This window comes from Oncorhynchus keta, chromosome 29 (assembly GCF_023373465.1).
Source record: "Oncorhynchus keta strain PuntledgeMale-10-30-2019 chromosome 29, Oket_V2, whole genome shotgun sequence".
NCBI lineage: Eukaryota > Metazoa > Chordata > Actinopteri > Salmoniformes > Salmonidae > Oncorhynchus > Oncorhynchus keta.
In genome coordinates this window covers 36,217,279-36,232,016 of record NC_068449.1, presented here as the reverse complement: position 1 = coordinate 36,232,016, position 14,738 = coordinate 36,217,279, and positions in this window count along the sequence as shown.

Below are 14,738 nucleotides of genomic sequence, written 5' to 3'. Positions count from 1 at the left end.
ATTTTTGGGGGTGAAATTGGTCCGCGGGCCTTCAAAAGCGGGGCCGCCAGTTGCCCATCCCTGCACAAGACAACCCTCTTATTAACAGAGAACAATAGAAGAAACCTCAAAAATGGTAGACCAACAAGATAAGTGAACAAGCCTGTAATTAACCCACACATTTTACATTCATACTTCCATAGAATGTTCTGGAAAAAAACAGTCATTGGTATTTGAAAGCGCCCAGCCTTTGAATTTGTATTGTTGCGATATCTTGCTACCGTTGCCATATCTGATGTGCCAGTCCAAATGTCAGCAAAAAAGCGTGTGTGTGTGTGTGTGTGACAATGATTCCACCTCCCACAGAAGAGGTAGCTGTGTCATTACTGTCACCTAGTGGAGAGAGAGAGAGAGAGGAGGGGGGAGCAGGTGGGAGATGGATGGAGGGAGGGAGAGAGGGATGACCAGGGCTACAGGAGACTAAAGGAGGGAGAGATGAGAAACAGAGAGAGAGAGAGAGAGTTCTCCCTGACTGAAGAGCCAAAGAGAGCATAACCCAGTCCGCTTCTCTCAAAACACTCAGTCCATAAAAGCTGATAATGGGTGTGATTACGGGTAGGGTTAGGGTTAGTTAGGGCTGGGGAACAGCACTAAGGGAGGTTCAGTAAGGCAGTAAATCTTTTCATTAGCCGTTAACACTCCGGTCTCTCTTCAGACACGCTGTCCGAGGAGGCCTGCGCTCCGTGTCTCTGGACTGACTGGACACACATACACTAAAACAGACTGCATCATCTTAGCAGCTTGGATAAACTAAGTGGAGAGAGACTTAAACGGCTGGTCGGTTTAAAAAAAGGCCGTGCAAAAGACATGCCTATGCAATCAAACCCCCCAATTTTTATTTTTTTTTTTTAATAGAGGCTCTGGGTGATTCAAAGCCATCCCTGTCAGCTCCCCGGCCAGGGGCCCACTGCAGCCCTAGAACCCACCTGAGGGCCCTACCTGCAGTACATTACAATACAGATCTCAATGGCGGAAAGACCGACAGCAAAGCTACAATATCCAACTGTCTTGCGAGGTAGATACATGCAAATGATGCAGGAGGGCTAGAAACAACGGACATTCCTGACGGATGATAGGATCTCTACGGTCCAGAAAACATCCAAGGAGGGGCTGCTACAGTGAAGCAGCTGACTGGGTGGTCCCTCCCCTCTGTGTTCACGCTACATTCTAGTCATTCAGCACGCACTGTTATCCAGAATGACATCCCAAAATCAGCGCATTCAACTAAAGAAGGTAAAACATCGTATCGTGATCATTGCAAAATCTTCTTCCAGGCGAGGAGTGTTCCTTTCCGCTGGCCTGTTTGGGAGCAGGAATCAGGGTGGGAGAGACGCAGCAAGGCATGAGGTGGTATTAGTTCTGTAGTTTAGCATCTGCTTCACCTGACCACTTTTTTATTGATCTAGTCACTGGTGCTTCCTGCTTTAATGTTTGCTTGTAAGCAGGAATCAGGAGGATGGAATTATGGTCAGATTTGCCAAATGGAGGGCGAGGGTGAGCTTTGTATGCATCTCTGTGTGTGGAGTAAAGGTGGTCCGGAGTTATTTTCCCTCTGGTTGCACATTTAACATGCTGATAGAAATTTGGTAAAACTGATTTAAGTTTCCCTGCATTAAAATCCCCGGCTACGAGGTGCGCCGCCTCTGGGTGAGCATTTTCTTGTTGGCTTATGGCAGAACACAGCTCATTCAATGCTTTTTTAGTGCCAGTCTCTGACTGTGGTGGTATGTAAACAGTTACAAAGAAGATAGATGAAAAAATCTCTCTGTAGGTAATGTGGTGTGCAGATTATTATGAGAAACTCTACCTCAGGCAGCCAATGGCTCGATACTTCCTTAGATATTGTGAACCAGCTGCATAGGAGGTATGTAGGAGCTGTGTAGTAGGAGGTATAATTTGTTTGTAGGAGGTATAAGATGGTAATAGGAGGTAGTAGGTGGTATAAGGTGGTCCTAGATGGTAGTAGGTGGAAGCAGGAGGTATAAGGTGGTAGTAGGTGGAAGCAGGAGGTATAAGGTGGTAGTAGGTGGAAGCAGGAGGTATAAGGTGGCAGTAGGTGGTAGTAGGTAGTATAAGGTGGTAGTAGGTGGAAGCAGGAGGTATAAGGTGGTAGTAGGTGGAAGCAGGAAGTATAAGGTGGCAGTAGGTAGTATACAGTGGTAGTAGCAGGTATAAGTTGGTATAAGGTGGTAGAAGGTGGTAGTAGGTAGCACAAGTTGGTAGTAGGAGGTATAAGGTGGTAGTAGGTGGAAGCAGGAAGTATAAGGTGGTAGTCGGTGGAAGCAGGAAGTATAAGATGGTAGTATATGGTAGTAGATGTTATAAGTTGGAAACAGGAGGTAGAAGGAGGTATAAGTTGGTAGTAGGTAGTATACAGTGGTAGTAGCAGGTATAAGTTGGTATAAGGTGGTAGTAGGTAGTATAAGGTGGAAGCAGGAGGTATAAGGTGGTAGTAGGTGGAAGCAGGAGGTATAAGGTGGTAGTAGGTGGAAGCAGGAGGTATAAGGTGGCAGTAGGTGGAAGCAGGAAGTATAAGGTGGCAGTAGATGGTAGTAGGTGTTATAAGTTGGTAACAGGAGGTAGAAGGACGTATAAGTTGGTAGTAGGTGGTATAATGTAGTAGTAGCAGGTATACGTTGGTATAAGGTGGTAGTAAGTAGTATACGGTGGTAGTAGCAGGTATAAGTTGGTAGTAGGTGGTATAATGTAGTAGTAGCAGGTATAAGTTGGTATAAGGTGGTAGAAGGTGGTAGTAGGTAGCACAAGTTGGTAGTAGGAGGTTTAATGTAGTAGTAGCAGGTATAAGTTGGTATAAGGTGGTAGTAGGTAGTAGTATAAGGTGGTAGTAGGAGGTATAAGGTGGTAGTAGGTGGAAGCAGGAGGTATAAGGTGGTAGTAGGTGGAAGCAGGAAGTATAAGGTGGCAGTAGATGGTAGTAGATGTTATAAGTTGGAAACAGGAGGTAGTAGCAGGTATAAGTTGGTAGTAGGAGGTATAATGTAGTAGTAGCAGGTATAAGTTGGTATAAGGTGGTAGTAGGAGGTACAAGTTGGTAGTAGCAGGTATAAGTTGGTATAAGGTGGTAGTAGGTAGTAGTATAAGGTGGTAGTAGGAGGTATAATGTAGTAGTAGCAGGTATAAGTTGGTATAAGGTGGTAGTAGGAGGTATAAGGTGGTAGTAGGTGGAAGCAGGAGGTATAAGGTGGTAGTAGGTGGAAGCAGGAGGTATAAGGTGGCAGTAGGTGGAAGCAGGAAGTATAAGGTGGCAGTAGATGGTAGTAGATGGTAGTAGGTGTTATAAGTTGGTAACAGGAGGTAGAATGAGGTATAAGTTGGTAGTAGGTGGTATAATGTAGTAGTAGCAGGTATAAGTTGGTCTAAGGTGGTAGTAGGTAGTATACGGTGGTAGTAGGTGGTATAATGTAGTAGTAGCAGGTATAAGTTGGTATAAGGTGGTAGTAGGTAGTATAAGGTGGTAGTAGAAGGTATAATGTAGTAGTAGCAGGTATAAGTTGATATAAGGTGGTAGTAGGTAGTATAAGGTGGTAGTAGAAGGTATAATGAGGTAGTTAGAGGCAACTTACACCATCCACTACCTCCTACTACCACCTTGCAGTAAGACGTATAAGGTGCGAGTAGGAATTAAAATGTGGTATAAGGTGGTTGGAAGTATAAGGTTATAGGTGGTATAAGGTTGTTGGAGGTATAAGGTTGTAGGTGGTATAAGGTGGTTGGAGGTATGAGGTGGTAGTAGGTGGTATAAGGTGGTATAAGGTGTTTGGAGGTATAAGGTTGTAGGTGGTATAAGGTGGTTGGAGGTATGAGGTGGAAGTAGGAGGTTGTATAAGGTGGTAGGAGGTGGTAGTAGTAGCAGATATAAGTTGGTCGTCGGAGGTTTAAGGTGGTATAATGTCTTAGTAAGGTGTTAGGGGGTATAATGTGTTAGAAGGAGGTACAATGTGATAGGAGGTATAATGTGTTAGTAGGGGGTATAATGTGTTAGTAGGAGGTATAATGTGTTAGTAGGAGGTATAATGTGTTAGTAGGAGGTATAATGTGTTAGAAGGAGGTATAATGTGTTAGTAGGAGGTATAATGTGTTAGTAGGAGGTATAATGTGTTAGTAGGAGGTATAATGTGTTAGTAGGAGGTATAATGTGTTAGGAGGTATAATGTGTTAGTAGGAGGTATAATGTGTTAGTAGGAGGTATAATGTGTTAGAAGGAGGTATAATGTGTTAGTAGGAGGTATAATGTGTTAGTAGGAGGTATAATGTGTTAGTAGGAGGTATAATGTGTTAGTAGGAGGTATAATGTGTTAGTAGGAGGTATAATGTGTTAGGAGGTATAATGTGTTAGTAGGAGGTATAATGTGTTAGTAGGAGGTATAATGTGTTAGAAGGAGGTATAATGTATTAGTAAGAGGTATAATATGTTAGTAGGAGGTATAATGTGTTTGGAGGTATAATGTGTTAGTAGGATGTATAATGTGTTAAAAGGAGGTATAATGTGATAGAAGGAGGTATAATGTGTTAGTAGGAGGTATAATGTGTTAGAAGGAGGTATAATGTGATAGAAGGAGGTATAATGTGTTAGAAGGAGGTATAATGTGTTAGAAGGAGGTATAATGAGGGGGATCACGTGACCCTTGAACGAGATGGCCGCATGAACTAAGAGCTCCGCACAAGTAGTTTCCAATTCCTAATCTTACCTCCACTCCCCGTTCACACTCACAAAAGACGACACTACAGGTGACATTTTTACCCGGACTCGAGTATTGGCGACGGAAAAAGCCTCCAAGAAGGGTTAGCTTCAGAAGGGTTAGCTTCAGAAGGGCAAGCTTCAGAAAAAACTAGCGCCATTAGCCAGGAGCAAGAGAACCCGCTCCCCCACGAGGCACAACAAATGCCAACCTCGCACTCTGTCAAAGACATCCTTTCTGAGTTGAGATCCCAACGTACAGAACTAAACACCAAATTAGATGCCATTAACTCTCAGCTCAGTGCGATAGGGGGCAAGGTGACAATCCTGGAAAACGCTTTGCCTGACATCAACAACAAGATAACCATAAACGCGGGGCGCCTGGACGAGGCAGAGGGGCGAATCCTATCCATGGAAAACTTATTGACAGATGCCATGGAAACAATAGCATATGCTAAAAAGAAAATTGAGCATCTGGAAGAGAAAACAGAAGACCTGGAAAACAGGGGGCGAAGGAATAATTGTGTTCTATTCAATCTGGGCGATAAAGAAGAGGGAAACATGCCACTGATCCGCTACCTGCAAGACAAACTTTCCGAGTGGCTCCACCTGTCCACCGACAGGCTCGAGAGAGCTCACCGAGCACTGAGGCCCCCACCAGCAGCCAGACAACCACCGCGCCCAATCACCATACGTTTCCTGAGAGTCCTACAGGCGGCGAAAAACAACACCATCACAGTGGGAAACGCCAAACTCGCTTTACACCAGGACCTGTCAGCTGGAATACGCCGAAAGCGCCGAGAATTTGACGAAGTGAAGAAATACTCCATTGACCGAGGCATCTTCAGGGGATTCAAATACCCAAACGAGCTCAGGATTCTTCACCAAGGAGCCTTTGCGACACTTCAAAACTCCCGAAGAGGCAAAACGTTTTTTTGAAAGACAATCCTGGCCAATGAGAAACAGACCAATGACTAAATGCGATTAATGCCATTACTAAAGGAGGTAAGACGACATATAGCCGATATCTAGAGACCCACCCCCTAAATGTCATTATAGCCGTCCAATTTATATTTATTTTCCTTTAACTGAGAAGGATGGGCTGTATAGCCTAACCTAGGCCTACTAATGATTCAGCCTACTTTTATTTCCGTTTTTTTTTGTTGTTGCTATTATTACCTGGGGTTCCCTATGTCCCTTGGGGGAGGTATATGTAGGCTGGGCTATTGATTTGATTTTTTCCCCTCTTTTACTGTGGTCTGGATGAGGGCAACTGTGTTATTTACTCAATGCGGGGTGGAGAGGATGAGGCATTTCTTTGGTGGGGAGAGGGAGACGTTGTGCGTTGCTAACTGTTCCCGGTTTTTGTTTTATTCGGAACACAGAATTGAGACTGAGCGGGGGGGGTAATAGATCCAACGGGATGTGTCGAGTTGTTTGGGAACTCGGCTGGGGTGTTCAGAGATTATTATTTCATGTACACCATTTATTTTCCTTTTATGTGAACGCAGCTGTAATTACTATCCACTTTTACCCAGAGATCACTTGCACTAAAGTTCGATTACTGTTCGATGACGATGACTAGTACCTTAAATCTATTGACATGGAACTGCCATGGTCTTGGGCATGCAATAAAACGAAAAAAGATACTATGTGCCCTAAAAAAGGAAAAAGCAGACATTGCGCTATTACGAGACACACCTGTGTGATGCTGAACATGCCAAACTCCGCAGAGCTTGGGTGGGACAGGTGTATTTCTCGTCTTTCAAATCAAACAGTAGAGGCACAGCTATACTTATCCATAAAAATGTTCCATTCATAATAGACAAAAACATATCTGATCCGGAGGGGAGATTTATTTTGATAACTGGGTCACTGTATGGTCAACCAATTACTATATTAAAAATATACACCCCTAACACAGATACTCCTGCCTTCATGTAAACAATTATAACCCTGTTCAATGAGCATTGTGTCTCCTTTGGCGTGGTGGCCGGAGATTTTAATTGTACCCTTAACCCAACCCTAGACAAATCATCTCAAGTCCCCACCACAAATCCTAGATCTGCAAAGATGTTGAACTCTCTTACTAAAGAGATGAGGCTGATAGATATCTGGAGAGAGAATAATAGCTCATCTATGGACTATACATACTACTCTAATGTCCATAACACCTACTCCCGTATAGATTATATTTTTATCCCAAAGAGTTTCATAAATTCAGCCACTTGTACAATCGGACCCATAGCACTTTCAGATCACGCCTTTGTCCACCTCCGCTTTGACCTCTGCAAAAACATCCCGAGGTCAAAGAGCTGGAAATTCAACACCTCCATGCTATCAAATGACGTGTTCCATACATTGGTAACTACATGGATAGACAACTACACACAAGACAATAAAGATTCTCCTGTTTCTCCGGCCACAATGTGGGACGCTGCTAAAGCCACACCAAGAGGTCGTCTAATTGCAAATGCTTCCTCTAAGAAAAAAGCAATGGAAGCACACAGGCTAGATCTTGAGAGGGAGCTGGAATGCTGTGAAAAAAATACATAAACAATCCCTAGACAGCACCTCCTGGAGTCATCTTAAAGCAGCCAAAGCCAAACTGAATTTGGACTACACTCGGGAGATAAAAAAAAAGGTTTCTTTACTAAACAGAAATACCATGAGTATAGCAATAGGCCCAGTAGATTGCTTGCTTACCAACTAAAAAAGGAGCAGTCAGAGCGTACAATCATGGCTATCCGAACAGCAGAGGACGAGGTCACATACGACCCAAAAAAGATCAATTTAACGTTTCATGATTTTTACTGCAAACTATATACCTCTGAGAGAAAACACACAGAGGCAGAACTCCACTCTTTCCTAGAGGGAATCTCGCTACCTAAACTATCAGAGACCGACCAGGAAGATCTCAACTCCCCCTTCACTCCTGAGGAGGTCCTGGAGGCAATTACATCCATGGCACCTAATAAGTCCCCAGGCCCAGATGGATTCCCCAGAGAGTTCTACAAAGCTTTTTGGCCCCAGCTCAGCCCTATCTTCATGCCAATGCTGGAGGATTTTTGCAAAAACGGAGTTCTCCCAGACTCAATGCACACAGCTCGCATTACAGTTTTGCTAAAAAAGGACAAGGACCCCCTATCCTGCTCGTCCTTCCGGCCCATAAGCTTGTTGGATTTCGACTATAAAATAATGACCAAATTGCTCGCCAAAAGACTAAACACTCTTCTTTCCAAAATAATAAAAGCGGACCAAACTGGATTTATTAGAGACAGATACTCTTCTGATAACATTCGCCGTCCTTTTGATATTATTGATCAAGTAAACGCACAAAAGACCCCTGTCCTGCTGGCTTTACTGGATGCTGAGAAGGCGTTTGACAGGATGGAGTGGAGCTTTCTGTTTTCAGTCTTAGAAAAGTTCAATATGGGCCCAAATTTTATTAAATGGATCAAATCACTATACTCTCATCCAAATGCCATGGTGACTACTAATGGACTGAACTCTGACAGATTCCCTCTGGAACGGGGCACAAGACAAGGGTGCTCGCTGTCCCCGCTGCTCTACTTGTTGGGGGCGGAGCCTCTGGCAGAGCTGATAAGGAGCAATCCAAGTATTATGGGTGTTTCTGCAGGTGGCCTGCAGCACAAGATTTCGCTTTACGCGGATGATGTCTTGCTCTACATATCCAACCCTGAGAAATCCCTCCCTCTCATTTTAGACACAATTGCTCAGTATGGCAAGTTTTCAGGTTATAAGATCAATTTTAACAAATCCACTGTCTGCCCTCTCAATTACACTCACCAGCTCTATGAAGACACTTTGTCCTTTCCAATGGAAAACACAGGGGTTTCAATACCTCGGGATCTTCATAACACCAGATCTGAATAGCCTTTTTAAGGAAAATTATCTTCCACTCCTGGATCGAATCAAGAACGATCTCCAAACCTGGATCTCCCTCCCGATTAGCTTAGTAGGAAGAATTAATGTAAGCCGTATGAACGTCCTCCCTAGACTGAACTACTTATTTCAGATGCTCCCATGCTATCTCCCAGTTTCCTTCTTCAAAACAACTAACCAAAGCATCACCAAATTTATATGGGGCAATAGAAAACCTAGGATCAAGTTTTCCACTTTATCAAAACCTGAATCTAAAGGTGGTCTTGCCCTTCCCTCCCTTCAATTGTACTACTGGTCTGCCCAAATCTGCAACATGCTAACATGGATCACAAACAGACAAGCGTCAACGTGGATTCAGATAGAAGCCCAATCCTGTGGTTCATTGCCCTTAAGCTCAATTATATTCATTAATAACTTTAGTGAAGTGGGAAACATAGCCAAAACCTTTGCGATTTACAGCACCCTACTAGCGTGGAGGGACTGTAAGAAATACCTGGGCATTTCCTCCCAAATATGTTCTCACTCGCCTATAGTAGGCAACCCAGAATTGCCAAAAGCCCTGAGGGATGCCAACTTTAATCTTTGGCATACTCTAGGAATCAGGACCTTTTCAGACCTATTTCATCAGAAAACCACTACACTGAATCCTTTTCAAGAGCTCTGCAGTGAATTCGATGTGCCAAGATAGGAGGAGGTAGGCGGTTTAATGTGTTAGTAGGAGGTATAATGTGTTAGTAGGAGGTATAATGTGTTAGTAGGAGGTATAATGTGTTAGTAGGAGGTATAATGTTTTAGTAGGAGGTATAATGTGTTAGTAGGAGGTATAATGTGTTAGTAGGTGGTATAAGGTGTTAGTAGGAGGTATAATGTGGTAGTAGGAGGTATAATGTGTTAGTAGGAGGTATAATGTGTTAGTAGGAGGTATAATGTGTTAGTAGGAGGTATAATGTGTTAGTACAAGGTATAATATGTTAGTAGGAGGTATAATGTGTTAGTACAAGGTATAATATGTTTAGGTATATGTGGAGGTATAATGTATAATGTGTTAGTAGGAGGTTAGTAGGAGGTATAATGTGTTAGTAGGTGGTATAATGTGTTAGTAGGAGGTATAATGTGTTAGTAGGAGGTATAATGTGTTAGTAGGTGGTATAAGGTGTTAGTAGGAGGTATAATGTGGTAGTAGGAGGTATAATGTGTTAGTAGGAGGTATAATGTGTTAGTAGGAGGTATAATGTGGTAGTAGGAGGTATAATGTGTTAGTAGGTGGTATAATGTGGTAGTAGGAGGTATAATGTGTTAGTAGGAGGTATAATGTGTTAGTAGGTGGTATAATGTGTTAGTAGGAGGTATACTGTGTTAGTAGGAGGTATAACGTGTTAGTAGGTGGTATAATGTGTTAGTAGGAGGTATAATGTGTTAGTAGGAGGTATAATGTGTTAGTAGGAGGTATAATGTGTTAGTAGGAGGTATAATGTTTTAGTAGGAGGTATAATGTGTTAGTAGGAGGTATAATGTGTTAGTAGGTGGTATAATGTGTTAGTAGGAGGTATAATGTGTTAGTAGGAGGTATAATGTGTTAGTAGGAGGTATAATGTGGTAGTAGGAGGTATAATGTGTTAGTAGGTGGTATAATGTGTTAGTAGGAGGTATAATGTGTTAGTAGGAGGTATAATGTGTTAGTAGGAGGTATAATGTGTTGGTAGGTGGTATAATGTGTTAGTAGGAGGTATAATGTGTTAGTAGGAGGTATAATGTGTTAGTAGGAGGTATAATGTGTTAGTAGGAGGTATAATGTGTTAGTAGGAGGTATAATGTGTTAGTAGGAGGTATAATGTGTTAGTAGGAGGTATAATGTGTTAGTAGGAGGTATAATGTGTTAGTACAAGGTATAATGTGTTAGTAGGAGGTATAATGTGTTAGTAGGAGGTATAATGTGTTAGTAGGTGGTATAATGTGTTAGTAGGAGGTATAATGTGTTAGTAGGTGGTATAATGTGTTAGTAGGAGGTATAATGTGTTAGTAGGAGGTATAATGTGTTAGTAGGAGGTATAATGTGTTAGTACAAGGTATAATGTGTTAGTAGGAGGTATAATGTGTTAGTAGGAGGTATAATGTGTTAGTAGGTGGTATAATGTGTTAGTAGGAGGTATAATGTGTTAGTAGGATGGTATAGGAGGTATAATGTGTTAGTAGGAGGTAGGTGGTATAATGTGTTAGTAGGTGTGGTATAAGGTGTTAGGTATAAGTGAGTAGGAGGTATAATGTGTGGTAGTAGGAGGTATAATGTGTTAGGAGGTATAATGTGTTAGTAGGAGGTATAATGTGTTAGTAGGAGGTATAATGTGGTAGTAGGAGGTATAATGTGTTAGTAGGAGGTATAATGTGTTAGGAGGAGGTATAATGTGTTAGGAGGAGGTATAATGTGATAGTAGGAGGTATAATGTGTTAGTAGGAGATATAATGTGTTAGTAGGTGGTATAATGTGTTAGTAGGAGGTATAATGTGTTAGGAGGAGGTATAATGTGGTAGTAGGAGGTATAATGTGGTAGTAGGAGGTATAATGTGGTAGTAGGAGGTATAATGTGGTAGTAGGAGGTATAATGTGGTAGTAGGAGGTATAATGTGATTCGTTCCAAGATGGCGTAGCAGTCGGACGTGTGTTTTGTCTTGTCCCGTCCTGTCTAGTGTAAATATAGTTTTCTTCGTTTTTTTTCTGTATATATTTCGTACATATTTTAATCTCACTTTCCAACTAGAGCTGAATATACTCTCCTGCAACCCGCATCACCCAATGTGGTACGGATCTGCTTTTTCTATACTTTACTTTAGAACCGGAACCACCATCAGAAGCTAGCCAGCTAACTAGCTACTAGCTCGTACTCAGTTAGCCATTGCTAGCGGTCTTCTAAGCTAACTAGGACACCAGCGACATCAACCCAGAGCATATCAGACTGCTCTTTCTCTACCACATCTCCGGATTCCTACCGCAAGCTCTGAACCTTTACACCGGATCATCGCAACTAGCTAGCTGCAATCCGAGTGGCTACTCCTGGCTAACGTCTCTGTCCCAAAACAAGCAACAGTTAGCCTTGAGCTAAGCCCATCTCCCGACTAGCCGAAGAGGCCCAACAATACCTCTTTTGCCAATTGGCCTGGACCCTTTACTGCCGACACGGAGCCCCGCCGATCCATCACGACTGGTCCGCCGACATAATCGTCCGAGGTGGTTTCAACAGGCTTTTTCGTTGCGACATCGCCAAAGATCCATCTGCTGGCCAAGGCCCGCGAGCTTTCTGAAACGCTGTGTCTTCAGCTCACCTAGCGTACTAGAGCTCCTGTAGCATACTCCTGGGCTACAATTACCCGGGCCCACGACCGGTCTGTCGATGTCACCGCAAGAAGAGGAATAAACAGACTCACCCCATCGCGACGTCCCCCAAAGGTTAGCTCTCTAGCCCTCGCTATCTCCCTGCTTGCTAATTCGGCCTGCTAACGGCTAGCTTGTCTAGCCCGGGCCTACGAACTGTTAGCTTGTTAGCAGAGGCCTGCTAACTATCTGAATCACCGCATCCCAAACACTCTGAACCCATTTACTTTCTATCTCTCTTTGATTTTTATTTTGTTTATACCTTCCGGAAACCTGCCTCACCTACTGTGATACGGAATCGCTATCACTTTTAATTTTAATTTTATTTTTATGACACACTCAAGAACCTCCAGACGCTAACCAGCTAACTAGCTACAAGCTATTTAGTCATTGTTATTTTTTTTTATTTATTTATTTTTTTTTTTTAAACCTGGATAACACTCGCCAGCCCAGCTTCCCTGCCCATCCACCGCTGCCCCCTGGACACTGATCTCTTGGCTACATAGCTGACGCACGCTGGACTGTCCATTAATCACGGTACCCCATTCTGCTTGTTTGTTTATCTGTCGGCCCAGTTGCCTAGTCAACGCCATTTTACCTGCTGTTTGTTGTGCTAGCTGATTAGCCTCGCCTACTGTTTTTAGCTAGCTTCCCCAATTCAACACCTGTGATTACTGTATGCCTCGCTGTATGTCTCTCCCAAATGTCAATATGCCTTGTATACTGTTGTTCAGGTTAGTTATCATTGTTTTAGTTCACAATGGAGCCCCTAGATCCACTCTGCATACCCCTGTTACCTCCTTTGTCCCACCCCCCACACATGCGGTGACCTCACCCATTACAACCAGCATGTCCAGAGATACAACCTCTCTCATCATCACCCAGTGCCTGGGCTTACCTCCGCTGTACCCGCACCCCACCATACCCCTGTCTGCGCATTATGCCCTGAATATATTCTACCATGCCCAGAAACCTGCTCCTCTTATCCTCTGCCCCCAACGCTCTAGGCGACCAGTTTTGATAGCCTTTAGCCGCACCCTCATACTACTCCTTCTCTGTTCCGCGGGTGATGTGGAGGTAAACCCAGGCCCTGCATGTCCCCAGGTACCCTCATTTGTTGACTTCTGTGATCAAAAAAGTATTGGTTTTATGCATGTCAACATCAGAAGCCTCCTCCCTAAGTTTGTTTTACTCACTGCTTTAGCACACTCTGCTAACCCTGATATCCTTGCCGTGTCTGAATCCTGGCTCAGGAAGGCCACCAAAAATTCAGAGATTTCCATACCCAACTATAACATCTTCCGTCAAGATAGAACTGCCAAAGGGGGCGGAGTCGCAGTCTACTGCAGAGATAGCCTGCAAAGTAATGTCATACTTTCCAGGTCCATACCCAAACAGTTCGAACTACTAATTTTGAAAATTACTCTCTCCAGAAACAAGTCTCTCACTGTTGCCGCCTGCTACCGACCCCCGTCAGCTCCCAGCTGTGCCCTGGACACCATTTGTGAATTGATCGCCCCCCATCTAGCTTCAGAGTTTGTTCTGTTAGGTGACCTAAACTGGGATATGCTTAACACCCCGGCAGTCCTACAATCTAAGCTAGATGCCCTCAATCTCACTCAAATCATCAAGGAACCCACCAGGTACAACCCTAACTCTGTAAACAAGGGCACCCTAATAGACGTCATCCTGACCAACTGGCCCTCCAAATATACCTCCGCTGTCTTCAACCAGGATCTCAGCGATCACTGCCTCATCGCCTGTATCCGCCACGGAGCCGCAGTCAAACGACCACCCTCATCACTGTCAAACGCTCCCTAAAACACTTCTGTGAGCAGGCCTTTCTAATCGACCTGGCCCGTGTATCCTGGAAGGACATTGACCTCATCCCGTCAGTTGAGGATGCCTGGTCATTCTTTAAAAGTAACTTCCTCACCATTTTAGATAAGCATGCTCCGTTCAAAAATGCAGAACCAAGAACAGATACAGCCCTTGGTTCACTCCAGACCTGACTGCCCTCGACCAGCACAAAAACATCCTGTGGCGGACTGCAATAGCATCGAATAGCCCCGTGATATGCAACTGTTCAGGGAAGTCAGGAACCAATACACGCAGTCAGTCAGGAAAGCTAAGGCCAGCTTCTTCAGGCAGAAGTTTGCATCCTGTAGCTCCAACTCCAAAAAGTTCTGGGACACTGTGAAGTCCATGGAGAACAAGAGCACCTCCTCCCAGCTGCCCACTGCACTGAGGCTAGGAAACACGGTCTCCACCGATAAATCCATGATTATCGAAAACTTCAATAAGCACTTCTCAACGGCTGGCCATGCCTTCCGCCTGGCTACTCCAACCTCGGCCAACAGCTCCGCCCCCCTAGTTCCTCACCCAAGCCTCTCCAGGTTCTCCTTTACCCAAATCCAGATAGCAGATGTTCTGAAAGAGCTGCAAAACCTGGACCCGTACAAATCAGCTGGGCTTGACAATCTGGACCCGCTATTTCTGAAACTATCTGCCGCCATTGTCGCAACCCCTATTACCAGCCTGTTCAACCTCTCTTTCATATCGTCTGAGATCCCCAAGGATTGAAAGCTGCCGCAGTCATCCCCCTCTTCAAAGGGGGAGACACCCTGGACCCAAACTGCTATAGACCTATATCCATCCTGCCCTGCCTATCTAAGGTCTTCGAAAGCCAAGTCAACAAACAGGTCACTGACCATCTCGAATCCCACC